We start from the raw sequence: 17507 nt of genomic DNA on the forward strand, positions 1-17507 counted from the left end.
CTTCTTCTTCTCCTTCCAAGGTGGAACAAACAAAAGCTTTAATGAGCTGTAATGATGAGTTAAGGTCAAAGCACTTATCATCTTTACAAATCAGGGAGAAGATGTGCTCATGGAAATAAGCTCCCATGAGTATCCATCATCACCTCAAAAAACTGCATGCAGTGGCACAGCTCCAGGTGCTCGAGCAAATTGGGCTTTCGATGTGGGATGGATCAAACGCCGGCTCAATATTCATTACTCTCTCTGACTGTGATCCGCCGCGGTTCTGCGAGTGGGTGAGGGTAATTGTGTACCTCATTGTGTGCGTGTTTGGACCCAAACTTAATCATGATGTCAGGCTGTTAATAAAAGGTTATTAAAGGAACAAAGATCCAGGTTTTACATATGTTAGGCAGGGGAGGTCTCGGGAACTCCCGTCTCTGAGGTAAACACGGGCCTTCATGACAAATGATGCACATGCTGAGATCAGATAGTTAACAAGAGATCCCCTTATTAACCAGGTCTGCATAGATAATTGGCACTTGAGCCTCACATTTTGAATCTGGCCTGAGCAGTGTCATTTATCAAGAGCCCGAGCATGCTGTCAGGGCTCCATAATAAGCTGCAGTAACTGATGAATCAAGATTAAGCAGATAGATTGAGAGAATGAAGGAGGAGGAAAATGGGCCAGAGCCACGTTGCAGGAGGGCTTAGCTTGATATTCATAACATTAAAGCGGTATTATTCCTTTACAGGGAGGGATCCATCCTGCATTAGAGGCTGTAGTTGTGAAATAGCTCCAGCCCGGCAGCGTCATGATGAAGAGTCTCAATGTAGATTGCAACACTTTGCTCTAATCTGCGTATGCTGCGTGCAAGCTGTTTGACCCGGAGAGGGAGGATTTGTGAATTGTTGGCTTGGTAGAACATTTCATCAGCCATCTTCAGATATTTTCCCCAACAATTCTTAAGAGCTCTTAACCCATTCGTGCCCGCAACCAAATGTCCTTTGGTGGAAGTGTTCTCTGGGCTGTTCTCTGAGCACTAATGTGGAGAAGTTTTCAAAATCGGTAAAATCATTTGACTGAAAAGTGAGTTTTTCTTATCATATTATATCTAGCTAGTCTTTGGGCACATGGGATTACTGTTTCAATACTGTTTCAAATTACTGATTACAATAGACTCCATTATATTTGATGAAAAGACGGTAGTCCCATATGCCCAAATACTAGATAAAATAAAAATAAAAAAAATGACTGTATTTCAGAAACTACAAATAGCACAACCAAGTATTTGGTATCTATGAACTCATAACAAGTTGAATATCAAAGATATGCACACATATTTGGTGCAAAAAATATATTTCATATGGAAAACATTTAATAAACACAACATTTTTCTTTCTTTTCTTTGATTATTAATAAAAGTGTGATTTTTCTTGTGATCTAAAAAATTCTAAGTTGTACTGTTAGATACTTGCCCAAAGTATGTCCGCACCAAATTTCAAGACTTTAGACCAATCAGAACAAATTTTGAGGCATTTTTCCTTATCATAATATACAGTATATAGTCTTTGGGCACTTCAAGTGCCTCTTCAAGTGTGAGGAATTTGAGCTTTTGTTTGTGAAATATGATCAACTGAATATTTTTGGGTTGGGGGCTGTTATTCGGATAGAACGACCAACTTCAACATGTCACCTTGGGCTTTCAGAAACTAAAATTTTTCATATTTTTCTGACATTTCTGAGACAAAACTATTAATCAAAACAATCTAAAAAATAATTGGCGGATTAATTGATAGCCATAAATCAACATTACTTTAATTTGCCAAACATAAATATGACTCATAATAGGTTTCATTGTTGCCTCGGGTTCAGTAATAACTATTGTTCACAGTTTGAGCAAATTGTTGTTGTTATACAATATAATAGGCATTAGCTAAACAATGCAGGAGCACATTATGCCTATTACTGCTGCACAACCATATCAATCAAAATAATTACAGCAGATACAACTTCCTCATCAGAGCAACATAATTAGGTGCATTCATTCCAAACTCATTGGTTTCCACTGGCTGGTCACTGCTCTGTTTTCATAGCCTTTTAAATGTGATTATAAATCTGCATATGTGTGTGTGGATGTGTGTGTTCACCATCCCTGTTTTTTTTGTTTTTTTATCTCACTGGTATATAAGTGTAGATAATTACAGATGATGGGCCGGTGATCAGCTGCAGGTATGGGAGCCACCTCAGGCCTCGCCCAGCCTTGCACCTCCAGCACTCCCCTGCTTTGTCAGGCATGTTTGGCAGCGTCTCCTTTCCCTAAGTCTCCAGCTGTCCAGTGGGGTGCGCCAAGTCACAGCAGGAGTGCCTGCCTCTCCATCTACGGTCCATCTCTTTCTAGGAGATGTGTGTGTGTGTGTGTGTGTGTGTGTGTGTGTGTGTGTGTTTGGTGGTGGTGGTGGGGGGGTGGAGGGGGTCGACTCTGTACTCGCATTACTCACTAGCAGACGGAGCACGCTGCCAGCGCCCAGCATGTCCGCCCACACGCCCCTGCCCTGCCGCTTAGACCTCACGGTTGGAGGAGATGATGGAGAGAATCTGGGATCCAGGAGGGGGGTGGATCCAGAGGAATCTGAGAGACAGACAGAAGCCCAGAAGCTTACCTCCATCCCACAGGCCGATCCTCGGACAGCCCGACCTGATATGGTAGTCTGAAGTCTCCTTGTTGGGATTCTTTTCGTGGGGGTGGGGGGAAGCAGGAGGGGTGTTTCTGTGAAATGACAGCTAAATGATTTGTTTGCTTTTGAACGATCACCTCCCCTTATTATTACAGGCATCTTTCTCGGCAAAGTAAAGTTGATTTTGATGTGGACCGTGCAATTTCAATTCATTAGCGAATGTTATAGTTGGCAGCTCAAGAGGAACATATTTACAAAACCGGCAAAGTATTTGCTCCTTAAAAATGATGTGTGATTGCAAAAAGTTTAAGAAGCACCACTTTGTGATTAATATCTTCAGAATTATAATAATAATAATAATAATAGCAGAATAAATGACTTCTAGCATAAAAAGAAAAAAAGATTACATTTATATCTAAATGTAGCAATTAGTCATACGTTAAGAATGCAGATTAGTGAAGAATTGCAGCAGAATATTATTGAAAACGGCGTAGAAACAATAAAAAAGCAGCAGTCAGATCATGTTCATCATGAACATTGGGACAAATTCTCAACAACAAAACCCTCATCCAAATATAAGTATACATATACAGGGCTCATTACTAGCAGAACAGCATTACTTTCATGTGCCCACAGGGGGCTCTAGTGTACCACACATTTTACTGCCCGGACTCTGTTAGCGGCTGCTCAGAGACCAACAAGCTGATTGTGTTGAGGGTAGACCTTTTGAACTGCTGTGCTGTACGATTGATATAAACATTAACCAAGCTTATACACAAATCAGAATATAAGCATGCTGTAATGGTGCAAATTAAATACAAAACAGGGTAAAAACAGTTAAAGAGATGTACTCACACTGTAATGTAGCACTGCATCAAAGTGTAACAAAAAACTGTAAAAAGCTGAAAGCCTGAGTGAATACACACCTTATCTTGATCCTGATATTTCTGACTATATATGTGTGTGTGTGTGTGTGTGTGCGTGTCTGTGTGAAATTCCAAGGTGGTGAACAGTACTTGATGAGCTAGCTCTGGAGACCTCTGAATTTTAATGATGTTGGAGATGATATTGTGTGTCCTTCAGCTTGTTATACTGACACAAGCACTCCATAAATCATCATACCTAGCTATCGTAAAATCAATACCAAACTGCTACCTCAGCGCTAACCCGTAATAAGTTTTTCAGCCATCTAACAGCTTAAACTTTGCTGTAATGCCGTTCGACCTATAGGTTAAGATCAGAGCATGCTTAATTTGTTTTGTAATAGAGACTTTCTAATCCTTAATGAAGCGCCTATTAGGGAGGCTTTTGTTGGCACATTGGTGATCAGTTGGTGGAACAGCCACTGCAATTAAGTTTGAATCTTTGTCCTGGAGCAAAAAAAAAAAGGAAAAAGAAAATAAAAAAGGGGGGTGGAGGAGAAAAAAAAAGGAAAGCTTGAACGGTCAATAAATGTTAATCCAGTCAGAACTCGTCTGCGCCTTTGAACAGGACTCACGCTGGGGTTTTTTCACATGCACTTGTTTCATCCTTCCCTAAGAGAGGCCATCCCTTAAGGATACTGCCACTGATCCTGAGACCAGACTACCACTCACTAATAAGAGCCCATGTGTAAGCAATATTGTCCACATTAAACACATTATTACCAGGCTTTGTGTAAAACATAAGCCGTAAATACAGCCACAGAAATTACTCTTTAAAAAAAAATTGGAAAGTAGTTTTCAATGAGAATGTAGAAATAATGGGACTACATTATTATAAGAAAGTTAAAATAAATAAAAAAAGGTGCCATTAGTTTTGTGTCACGGCTTGATAGATGCTACTTTTATCTTCTTTTTGCACTAAAATGATCTCCGCGAGCTTCATCCGAACACCAAACAAGATGCAAATAACAAAAGGAAAAACTGAAAAATGACAAGCCTCATGTAACCTTGTGGGCTTGTTTTGTTTAGGATGATAGCTATAACTGGGGCAGCATTTCCGAGACACACAACATATGTAAAAGCCTTTGCACAAGAGAGAAGCCATTGCCACAATTTCTGAAGCGTAAACAGCTTATGAAAGTCAAATGGATATGTGGCATAATCTGACACGGCGAGTCGCTGCTTCAAAAAACATCCCTAACAAACCACGATGCCAGACAACAGCGACGACGGTTGCATGTTTTTAAACGCTCCACAGGTGATCGTGTGCTATGATATCAGCCAGGCGCAAGTCAACAAATGAAATTAGTCAGGTATTTAACATGAGAACTTTTGTTTGACAAAAAAGTGCTAATGAACACCAAATTATGTATATTTCATGAGTGTCAGCTTTCGGTTTACACTCCAGTGGATGTAATATTTACAAAAAAACACAAAGGCTAACATGGGTCACAACCCCAAATTTCAGGTTCCAAAGATTAAGCGTTAAAGTGGCACCACTATCGGCTTATAACTCATGTCTTTTTGGCAAGGGGAACACCCACATACCCATGGTTTTTGGGGCTGCTGACATTGGCTGTGATTTACACGCAGTAAGAGGTGGTGACCAATTGTCAGAGGTCTTGCTGGCTGACCCCGAAACATCTGTGTTTAGGGTCGGCTGCTGATTACACAGCAGACAGGAGGACAATATAACCCTGGCAATAGTGCAGCCTGAACAATATTAGACTTGAATGGCTGCAACACATCTTGTGATTTTTAATGCAATATTGTGGGAAAACAAGCAAATATTATCAAGGGTACATGCAGTAATACTAAAGTCTCATGTTATGTTCTGTTTTGTCCAAAATAGTTTGTTAAAGGTGAATCATTATTACTGATAAATCCTTATGCCTGAAGGTGGACTTCCATCTTAACACTTTTTCTGATACCAATGCAAATGTATAAATCACAGTTAGTTTCCTGACTTAAGCGGAAAATTAACCTTGAATCAGAATTGTGTACAACATTTTATTTTTGTTCATTACATGTGGCTCTGTGGATGAGTATTTCCAGGAGTTTGAAGTGATGGATAAAGAAAAAAACATAAATTTAAGGCAGGCAGCATTTTTCCATCTGTTAATTTGTGCGACTGTTACAAAACACATTTTAGTGGAAAAAGTACAAAAGATTTTTCTTTTTACAGATTTTCAGTTTGTTTGTGAAATAATTATTAATGATCAAAATCAGTCTTTTGATGTTGGAAAAATTGGCTTATTGAAATATTATCCCAGAACGTAAATATAAAGCCTTATTTTATAATGAAAAACAATATATAATGATGTTTTCAGAGTTTCAAAGTTCAGGCTGTAATTGTTTACAGTAATGCAATTTCCCCATTAACCCATTTTTTTCCTGTTAATTTACACAGCATGTTATTGTCTTCCTTGTCACTCAAAATCTGATATATTGTCAGATTTACAAAGTATGTTTATTTATCTATTTTCCTAATAAAATATTAATTTTTCTCAAAAATGCCACCATCCTGTGTCTGGTGAACACAACACGGCTTGTAGTCTAAGTGTTACTCTGTGACAAAGTTTGAATAGCAAGATATTTATATTCACCAAATACACAAATGATTGAGTGTAAGCCTCAAAGTCTTTTCAAAAGACTACAGTTGGTGTTTTGTTTTAATCAGATTATGACAGACATTTTAAGATTCATATTATGATGTTTCTTTTTTCTTTTTCATGTTTTTAACTTGTTGGCGACGTTTGTTTGTGTTCAAACACCTAAGATAACCACCAGCTGAAGGACAGCTATACGTGATTTCCTTATTTACCTTTTAAGAAAGGGGAGTCAGTCTGGTTTTGTGTTCTTTAGGATTTAGGTGTTTGGGGCGGACATAAAAATCAAGAGCATTTGTTGCACTGAAATATCTTCAACATTGATTTTCAATAAGGAATCAATACGTGTATTTGGGTGCAATTTACAGTCGGTTTTGTAACATCAGTGTCGTGTTTGTTCACGACGACGGCAACATCATGAACTTACAAAAGATGTTGACATGGTGACTTTGCAGAGACATCTTTTATTTGAATACAGGGGTAAATTGGAGCCGCCTGGTATCTTGCATGTCTGTCACAGGCCTCCCTTGTGGCTGAGGCTGTTAGGGACTGGCGAGGCCAAACCGGGGCAGGGAGCTGCTGCAGGGGGAGGGGAGGATTTATAACTTAAGGCCAGAGCTGGGATCCGTCAGTGTGGGCGGGTTAGGTCGTCTTTTGCGTGACCTGCCACCTCTGACGGAGCTCTGAAAAGTGCAATCTGACCCTAAATGCTGAGCAGTCGTCCCTCTGTGTCACAAGCCTGCGTCATCTGAATGAAGCACACTGTAGTGTAATACGCCTCCATTCATACTGTCTATTTGTGCAATTTTCGATAATGTTTACATGATGAAATTAAACTAAAACAATAATGCAAAGAAAGAAAAAAAGTCTGATAATAAAATGCAGCAAAATAAAATAAAAATATAACCAGTCCCTCATCTGCATGAAAAATACAGCAATGCCTCTCAATTAAACCCACACAACAGCAACCGCCACTTTAGGACACGTAGGTGTAGTTTTTCACAATTGTATGATCTGCCAAAAAGTCCAGCCTCGCCCTTTGTTGAGCATCTACAGAGGAAGAAACACGGATAATAAAGGTCTCTTTATGATGAGGCTCCTGCACACAGAGCCACAAAAAAACTTAAGAAAAAAAAAGATCTATCAAGAGGTGGGAATTACATTGCCCTGTGCTGGGGGTGGGAAAATGAAGCAGCCATTTGTGAGCTAGCTGGCAACATAACCTTCAGAAACATCCTATTTTTCATTAGAGTTGTGTCAGACAGCTATGCCTTTAATAACATTCATCCCCGCACCAAGGAGAGGATAACTCAAGCTTTAGGCACATAATGAATGGGAGAATATGCCCTGGCGCTGTTAAGAACAGGAGGGCTTGCCAAACAGGCAGAGCTGCACTGCTGCACTCGTGGCAAGCCTTCCACTGCACGCCATCCTCCTGTGTTAACGCCATGCAAATGAACAGTCAGATGCTTCCTGAGGTGGCTCTCTAATGTGGCCTTGTTAATTACTGTCATTAGAGCGGGGGGCTAGGAGAGAGAGGACTAACAAGCCATCGTCCTCATGATCTCTGCATTTGAAAGTCATCTTCGGCGATAAAAACATGTCAGAACCCCAGTAAAGAAAATTGCAAATTGCCAAATTTGCTGACAGAGTGGAAAAAAATTTCTGCTGACTCCGAGCAGCCTGCCGGTGATGGATGCATTCTTGACACAGTCTTGGTGTTTAGACTTAAGAAATAATGAGTATCAATGTCCCAGCCGTGGAATATGCAAAGATGAAAGAGCGCTGTGTGGGTTTAATTAAGGGAAGCGGAGGCAGGAGCTGCTCTCAAACAGAGTGACCCAACATGATCAGGTTCTTATTGCTGTCACTTTTGTGCTGAAATATGGCCCGGCAAGGTACCGAGAGTGCTTTAATAAGACCGACGTAATGTCATAGCATGCGTGCCCGAGGCAGCTAGTGCATTGTAAATGTAGCCCAGAGATATTTTTGTGCAGCGCGTCTTTGGTTTTCAGGTTAACATGTAGAAAACCACATCGCAGAGTGAGGCTCTCTGAATCGGGGCGGTTTTGTTTTAAGAACAGTTGAATTGGTTTTCACTGCATCATTACAACCACGGGGGTTTGTGGGCACTCATTGTTTCCACAGTCAAGTAAAGTATTTTGTTTTACAAATGCCCTCCGGCAGCTCACACTCCCTACAACAGAGGGGGGATGTGTGTTTCTCATACTTCAGAGAGCAAACCAAAATATCCCCTATTATGTCTGTGATGCATCAAATCCCTCGTGTGGCCTTGAATTTACTTTCTCCCCCAAAAACTGGAGGGTGACACAGTCAATATATTCAACACACGAGGCCACGTCCAGGCTAATATAGAAGACTTTTCTCCCCTCTCTTCTCTTTTCTTTGTTTCACTTTCTCGCTCTCGTTCCTTCCTCCTGTTTTTCAAACGTCGGTGCCGTTGAGGACAAATCAAAGGCTCTATTTTACTAATGTAACACTGAGCAGACTGTGAGGTGGCTGTGGGGATAATGAGGGACTGCAGAGATGTGAAACAGACAGGCTGAAATGGATAATTAGGACAGAAAGTTTCTGCGATGGCAATGGCACTCTACAGGAAATAGGATCATTAAGTTCTATATAAAAATCTCTCTATGTACAGTGTATCTATATGAAACTGCTCGTCCGCTTCATCCTTTCCATTACAACTTTTCATTTCGTTTCTCTGTTTAACTTCGAGGTACAGCCCTTACCTCTGTTTTAGAGACATGTCAGAATGTAGCCGCTTTAACTATCTTTATAACTACCTGTGAATATATTTTGCATAATTACTGCTTTTTGACCTGCCGGACAAAATACATGAATACTTCTTGTCCTTTCGCACGACTGCCCACTTATATTATTCTGCAAAGTCCGGTAGTGGTGTTTTTGAAATGTAGGTCTGAAAGCTGTGATTGTTAGCATGTGAATGAAAAGGACGCCCTCGCAGGTCTGTAGTGCTCAGGAGTATTTCATATCAGAGGGTCGGGTGCAGGCAAACTGGATAATGAGCCGCGATAGCTGTTAAAAGACGTTTGAGGGAGATATCACGCTATGTTGCTCTATTATGATTAGATTTCTCCTTGACAATATGAAAAGATCAAATCAATATCTACTGAGATTTTGATGATCCACAAGCCACCCCCATCCGGTTCCCCCCTCCCCAGGCTCTATTGAGAGAGCATGATCTGACATCACCACAGTAACATCAGGCTTTTCTCTGCTACTGTGAAAAATATGTAACTTCGATTAGCGTAACGCTGAACAAAATGACCCTGCGCTTTGGATTCCCTCCCAAATGTTGCTGTTTGGGTACTGATGACAGGACCTATTGTGTTTCACTTTAAAGCAATTCAATTAGGAGTCATTAGTCCTCTGAGTGATTACCAGTGGCCTATCGATAGAGAGGAAGGACACACTAATTAAAGGGCATTTAAATGTTTCTCGGCGCGGAGTAATGGGGAGAAACACAGCATTTAAAACGCAGTTTGGAGGAAAATATCCTTGCACAGCAAATGACCGACATAACATGTTCTCTTTGCTCTCTGCAAATTCCCTTTATAGGCGCATATACGGGAATGGATCCCCGAGGAATACTAAAATATGGTCATACAACAGTCACCCAGAAGCTAGCAGCCCCGCTAAAACGCAGGTAAATATTCAGATGTTATGGTTCTCCACTAAATAAAAACAGACAGATAAATAGCAAAACTGATGTAAAATCATGGCAGGTATTTATAGCACATATGTGAAATTGAATATTTCACTAAAAGGAGGAAGCGGATTATCTTTCATTTTTAATTGACTGTCAGTGTTGTGCATCTTTGAATTCATTGTATCGGAGATGGATAGGTACTTTCACTGCCTATCATGGAGTTAATTCCATCCTAAGATGAATGGTAGTGATTATGTTGAAGAAAGGTGACTTACTCTAAATCCGCTTCCCTTTTCTGTAATAGGTTGCTGCTTTTTTTTTTATGCAATCACATTTTTATACTGTGGAAATCATTAGAGGTGAGATTAAAGATATTCTGTATATCAACAAGATGAATATAGAAAAGGCTGATTGTTTAAATACGTACTAAAAACTAGTTTATCTTAATGTGGGAAAAAAAAAATACAAAAATGAAATAATAGAGCATTTGCAAAGGTCACAAAATCACATTTCATCTCCACATGTATTTTTGGAGACTCATCATCCACAGCACAAGGACACCACACCTCTACGGTGTATAGAGAGGACTGCTTTGTGTTAACATAGTGAGAGAGATATTGATTAAAGTATGATAAGAAGAAGCTCCAGTCCCAGGGCAGAGCCTTTACAGCTATGATTAAATACGCTGCACTGAGGTAGGACCTATATCTCAGACACAAGCTTGTGCATCTATATATACAGCAAATTATCTTCCCCACTAATATAGAATCAGAGAGAATAAGAGCTCTAAGATCCTAATTATGGCTCTTTTGATATCAAAGCAGGTGTAGTCCAGGTATTATTTGGCGTGTCAAAGGTACAAGATGACTCAAGATCTAAAATGAAACCTTGAAAGGCGTCTTACAGCAGTAATCTATAGCATATATAACGCATATAATATATAGTAGGTAAGAAAGTACATGAAATAGTGAATATAACATGATATACCGAGACAGTTATAAGATATAAGTTGCTGTAACAGTGGCTTCTTTTGTTATTATTCTGGATGTTGTGGACAGTTTAAGTGACTTAACATGAGCCAGTACTGTGTTACAGGTGGGGAACCTCTTTATAATGATGGACATTCAATCTCAGTGATCAAAGATGTTTTCAGCCAGGTTGATAATTGCAGCAATGGACGGTACTGAACCGAAGGGACCAATAACTTCACTAAAAGGAAGAGGCCACAATTAAATTAAGCTCTAGAAATGAATTGCAGTAATTTAAAAAAATCCAATCCAAATAAATTTGACTATATAAATATTAATGGAGGTAAAAATCTGCTGTTGGCTTATCATCAAAACCTGACATTACACCAGTGGGGTACCTCCGGGTCTGAGAAGTGAAGCCGATGCTGAAGTGCCTTAAACTTGCAATCTTTCTAATAGCCAGCAGGGGGCGACTCCTCTGGTTGCAAAAAGAAGTCTGATTGTATAGAAGTCTATGAGAAAATGAGCCTACTTCTCACTTGATTTATTAACTAAGTAAACATTGTAAACATGAGTTTATGGTCTCAATCGCTAGTTTCTTGAGTCTTCTTGATGTCACAGTGGCTACGTCCACTTCTTATATACAGTTTTGCATTAAACTCATGTTGAATCGTCACGTGTAAGTTTATAAAGTTATTTTGTAAATAAAGTTAGAAAGTGGGAAACAATATTTCAACAGGGGGCACCACATAATTGACATGAAAGTGGCCTTTAATTTCAAGCTATGCGCTGAAAGGGTTTAAAGTTTGAGGTCCAACTTAATAATCATAGTAATAAGAACATGTTTGTTGGTTTTGTGCTCAGAATTATCTGTGTTCTGTACAATAAAATAAAGTCAAGTACAGCTGCAACGAGTTATTGATTAGTTGTCAACTATTAAATGAATCGCTAATTACTTTTTATAATCGATTATATCGGTTTGAGTAATTTTTTAAGAATAAAAAAAGTAAACATTCTCTGATTCCAGTTTCTTAAATGTGAATATTTTCTGGTTTCTTTACTCCTCTATGACAGTAAACTGAATATCTTTGAGTTGTGGACAAAACACATTTGAGGACGTCATCTTGGGCTTTGGGAAATGAAAATGTTATTTGCTATTTGCAGCCTTAAAATCAGGTTTTCGATAGATTAATTAATAAATAATATTATATGAAGAGGAAAAAGGTTTTGTTAAGGGCAAGTTAATGGTCAACATTTCTGGTGATTCTACAAAAGTGGGTTCATTGCCTAAGAATCAACTCTTATCATATATGATGCAAGCATTTTTTCCATTTCGAGGTAATGAAGCCCAATTGTGACAAGTGGTAGAATATTTATTTAGAATTTTATAAAATTTTCCCCATTTTGGTAAAATATAAAACCTCACGGCGGACTGAAAAATCCAGCATTAATACATCAGAAATAATTTAGTGTAGTGAAACATCAGTAGAGGTTTGTAAAGCTCACAAGACTAAGGTTCAGCGTAAAAACTGTCATATTTAGTTTGGGTTTTTTTACAGTATAGTGTACAGAATTTAAATGTATGAAATTGCACGAATAATTATTATAATATATGTATGGATGTATTTATTTCTTTATTTGTTTATTTATGTATATGGATGTATTTGCACAAGTAAATGTTGCATCACGACGATACCCAAAGCCCAGGTATCACTATCGGTATCAGCGTTGAAAAAGTCTACTCTTCTGTACCTCTACCTATCTTCTCAGCTCACTGTTATTTCTATTATCACAATAAAGTGTTTGAATGCCATTTTACTTAAAATCTTAAAACCTGCTTGAATCTAAATGACTGTTTTCAGCTGTCGATAAGAGTCAAAGGAGCGGTTTCCAGATTGAGACAGGACGCCTTGTTGTTTTTATGTAAAACTCATTAGTTAAAACACTTTTCTTTAAAAACGGGATGATCCAATTTTGCATGCCAACTGCATTCCTCGCTTTTAGCTACGCAGCCGAAATAACTGTGAGAAATGTCCCCTTGGTCTGACTTTTATTCCTCACCTTATTCCCAATGTCATTCATTTGCCACTGAAGGTAACAAGCCTTTTCCACTCTGTGCTCTGTAACGGCAGACCTTTAATAGCCATTTCCCGGCGTGGTGAGGGGAGAGAGGGGGAACATGTTTATTTGTGTGTCTGCACATGCCTCTCCAGCGATTCTCTCTGCTCCACTCACCCAGCTGCTGGCTGGAGGAGTGATTCATGGGCCTGACAGATGCCTGGTGCAGCTGGATCTGTCCTTGATCATCCCAAAAGCCTGGACAGCACTGTCATTCACCATTGCCCAAATTATCTCTGTATTGACTGCAGAACCCTCTGTGACAGCGCCGTAATGGCTAATTACCCAGGATGCTTTGGGTACTTTTAAACCCCAGAGTGTTCCCTTGCTGTCTTGCCATGCGGCTGCTGCTGCTGCTGCTGCTGCTGCTACCGCGTGTCGCTGTGAGGGCCACCGTTTCCTCAAGCCCCACCTGAGTACCACAGCCCGAGGAACCCGGAGCAAAACGTCAAAGGCATAATATCCTCTTCTACAGAAATTATACAGCGATGCCAAAGTAACAAAACAGTTTTGTTGTGGTCTCAGCGGTGTTTGGTGAGCTGTCGCTTGTGACAGTGAAATGTGCACATAAATTACCATTCATGGTTTGCCTGTTTCCTCTATCTTTCTCTGCATGTCAGGGGAATCACTTTGTGGAACACACACACAGTTGATCATCAAAATCCGTCTAATGATGTTAGAAAATTAAGCTAATTGAAATCTTTCTCATGAAAACATGTTTTAGTGTAAAAAATCGACAGAAATAGCCGTCAAAAGTTTTTCACAAAAGGTCTACAATAAGCATGCTCATCTACAATTCTAAAGCTGCAACGTTGCTTTAGACTTTGAGATGCATTTCAGAAGGAAAGGTGACAGAGGGAAGTGAAAGGAAATGAACGGAGAGACAGAAAGAGGGAAGGAGAAGGTGAGGGAATAGAGGGTACAAAATCCCATCCTGACTGTTAGAGAAGATGATGAGGTCCCCTGAGAACGGACAGAGCAGAGAGGGAGCAGCTTTTCTTCACAAAGACTCCGGTAATTTGCCACATCCTGTCCACACACCCGGCATGGAAGCCACTCTGTCCTTAATTACCAGGATAACAAACCCATCCCCTCCCCGGCTCCTCACCGTGCTATTCTCCTCATGTTACTTTCCCCCCTCAGCCAGCGTCGGCACCACCCAGACTTCCCGCGCTCCTCCTTCCCATCAGTGTCGGGGGGTAGAAATGGATAGCCTCTGCTGCTGTCTGCAGACAGTGGACGGATGGACACCAAATAAAGTGATAAAAGCTGAGAGAATGGCCCTGCCTCGGTTAGCAGCTCTGATCCTGATGGACAGGGGCACTATAATGACACGGAGGCCTCACCTGGGTAAACTAGCAGTTCTGACAGCCCTGTTAGCCATATACACAGGGGAAGCCCTTTAGATAAGCCCACTACCTCTGATGGACTCCAGCTAATGACACAATTACTGGTAAAATATGTTGATTACTCCTCCATAAAAATTATTTAATTACTAGGATTGTCAAAGTTAACGCGCTAATAACGCGTTAACGCAACATTGTTTTAATGTAACCTGATTTCTTTAACAAATAAATGCAATCTATCTTTCGGAGGTTGTAGCGGGCTCAGTTTTAAAGCTAGAGTGAAGATACTGGCATCATATAAAACTGCAAAACCTAGAAATCAATTGGTACCAGCCATGTCAAACTAGCTTGTCCCGAAGGAGGTTAAATAATGCTCCAAACTTGCTCAAAATTTTGGTGATGAAAAACTAGCATGGGCATTTTCAAAGGGGTCCCTTGACCTCTGACCTCAAGATATTTGAATGAAAATGGGTTCTATGGGTACCCACGAGTCTCCCCTTTACAGACATACCCACTTTATGATAATCACATGCAGTTTGGGGTAAGTCATAGTCAAGTCAGCACACTGACACACTGACAGCTGTTGTTGTCTGTTGGGCTGCAGTTTGCCATGCTATGATTTGATCATATTTTTTTATGCTAAATGCAGTACGTGGAAAATATCTGTCATTGTTTTATGTTGTTAATTGATTTCCAAAAATAAATATATACATACATTTGCATAAAGCAGCATATTTGCCCACTCCCATGTTGATAAGAGTATTAAATACTTAACAAATCTCCCTTTAAGATACATTTTTAACAGATAAAAAATGTGATTAATTTGCGATTAATCACAATTAACTATGGACAATCATGCGGTTAATCAGGATTAAATATTTTAATCAATTGACAGCCTTAATTATTAACCATTTTTTATCATAGTTCTATTCTATTAGAATCTATTTGCTGTCATATCTATAAATTACCTCCAGTTTCCAGAAATTTTAGTAAACATTAAAATGTACATCACAAGACACCGCAAACCGTGTGGCTTGTAATGACATCGCTGTCATGAGACAACCAGCGTATAGGGGCCGTGGCCTTTTCGTCTGCTCGGCGTCTGTCATCTCCAAGATGGCGCCGCGTCTGCCTCGGATTTATTTGCATTGGCTTTTGCATATACGCTGCTGCATGCATCCTGACTCCACAGATTCAAAACAAAGGGGAGTGACACATACAGTCCTGCCTTTGCTACAGCACAAACATACAGCTCAGAGGGAATGACGAGGCTGTATTAGCGCAGTGTTTGTACGCCTCTTTCAGCGAGCAGGCAGTGGGAGGGTCTGATATTCCTCGGGGTGAAGGGGTTAGAGGGGTGTGTGTGTCTGTGTTACCAGTCACCTGCTGCTAAATCCTATTAGCAAGGCCTGGGGGTTAAACCAACCATCACCATTAAAGGCCTGTCAGGGGAAAGCCCACAAATAATAGGGCTGATCGCTACAACTCACAAATAATAAGGTGCTTTGATAGAGGATAATCAATTAGTGATAATAGGAAGAGGCTTGACATTCTGGAGATGCCTCTGAAATGGAGAAATGTTACTGACATATTGTGACATTAGAGCTTTAATAAATAATTAAATAGAAATAAATATTTGTTGTCAGTGTGCACACAATGTCATGATCTGTAAAACATTTGCTTTAATCTTTAGCTCTTCAGCTGTTAATGATTACGTATTAGTCATTGATGAGGTGACAATAGAGGGTTTTAACTTGAGGTTAGCTCAACTGAACTTAAGTGTCAATAATACTTTGGATGTCAACTAGCAAATGCTAACTTTACTCAGTACTTTACTCAGTTAAACTGGAGCTGTTTTTCACTTTAAATCAGTCATCGGTTTGAGAAATATTTTAAGAAAAAAAAGTCAAAATTGTCTGATTCCAGCTTCTTAAATGTGAATATTTTCTGGTTTCTTTACTCTTCTATGGCAGTAAACCAAATATCTTTGAGTTGTGGACAAAACAAGACATTTGAGGACGTCATCTTGGGTTTTTTCACCATTTTCTGACATTTTATAGACCAAACAACTAATCGATTAATCAAGAAAATAATAGATTAATCGACAATGAACATAATCGTTGGTTGCAGCCCTAATTCAGACTGCATGTCTTTGAACAAACAGTAGAAGCGTCTGTCTTGACTTTTTTCAGCTAACCCTGTGGACAAAACAGTGCTCAGTTTTAAGGCCTTTCTGCCTGTAGGGAAACAACTACAAGTGAAAGTTATAGTATAAAGCAGATATTGTTATTCGAGGGATTAGAGTGTCAGCCAAAACATTTCCATATGTTTTCTAAAGCGAGGAAAGACGAGGTGAGAGAAAATTGGCAAAGCAAGTGTTAAATGAGATGGGAAGTGACAGTTTACATCTCCAGCCACAATTAACACGTTGATGGCGTTTTTCGCCGGGCCCCCTCACAGTGATAATGCCTGTTGTCAAATCTGTTTAGCACGCCAAATCTCCTGGAGCCTTCAGCTAGGCAGCAAGCTTTTGACAGATTGAAGGTTCAGAGATAGGCTATCATGACAGATGGAAGCTGGCATCGATGTTCAGCTCTCGCCAATCACAGGGGACCTGCCCCCCTTATTCTGCGGGGCGCAGCTCCGCAACCTTCCCCCCCTCTGATGGGAGCAGGGGATGGCATTGTTAAGCAGTGCATCTGTGAGACTCAGTCTCCTCTGATGGAAGCATAAGGCAAAGAGCTCTCAAGCAAAAGACGGCCACTGCTGTAAGCGCATTTCAGATATGATGGGAGGCTAGCTCCAGGGAATTGCGGAAGAGAAAAAGTTTGAAACATTTTGAGGAGCAGAGGAAGGACCCAGGAGAGGAGAGAGCGATTGCAGCAAGCCTCAGCTATTCAGTAATGCCGTCATTAAATTTGATTATTACCTAAATGCTAGCAAATGCTCTGTGCAGTCACAGCACAGTGGAGTTTGACAGAAACATTTACTTTCAATCTGATTAGCAGTGTGTCACATTTTTTCATCTGACCAGCAGAATCTCACCTGTTAAATGCTCAATACTGAGAGAGGAAATCAATTTAGCTAGCCTTGGCTTGTGTATAAAGTCCTCCTTAGAACTCATACTACAGTATGATTACCCTTAATGAGATCCATCTGAAACGGTGGCACAGGAGAAACTCATTAAACTG

The sequence above is a fragment of the Sebastes umbrosus genome, chromosome 13 (genome assembly GCF_015220745.1).
Source record: "Sebastes umbrosus isolate fSebUmb1 chromosome 13, fSebUmb1.pri, whole genome shotgun sequence".
Taxonomy (NCBI): Eukaryota; Metazoa; Chordata; class Actinopteri; order Perciformes; family Sebastidae; genus Sebastes; species Sebastes umbrosus.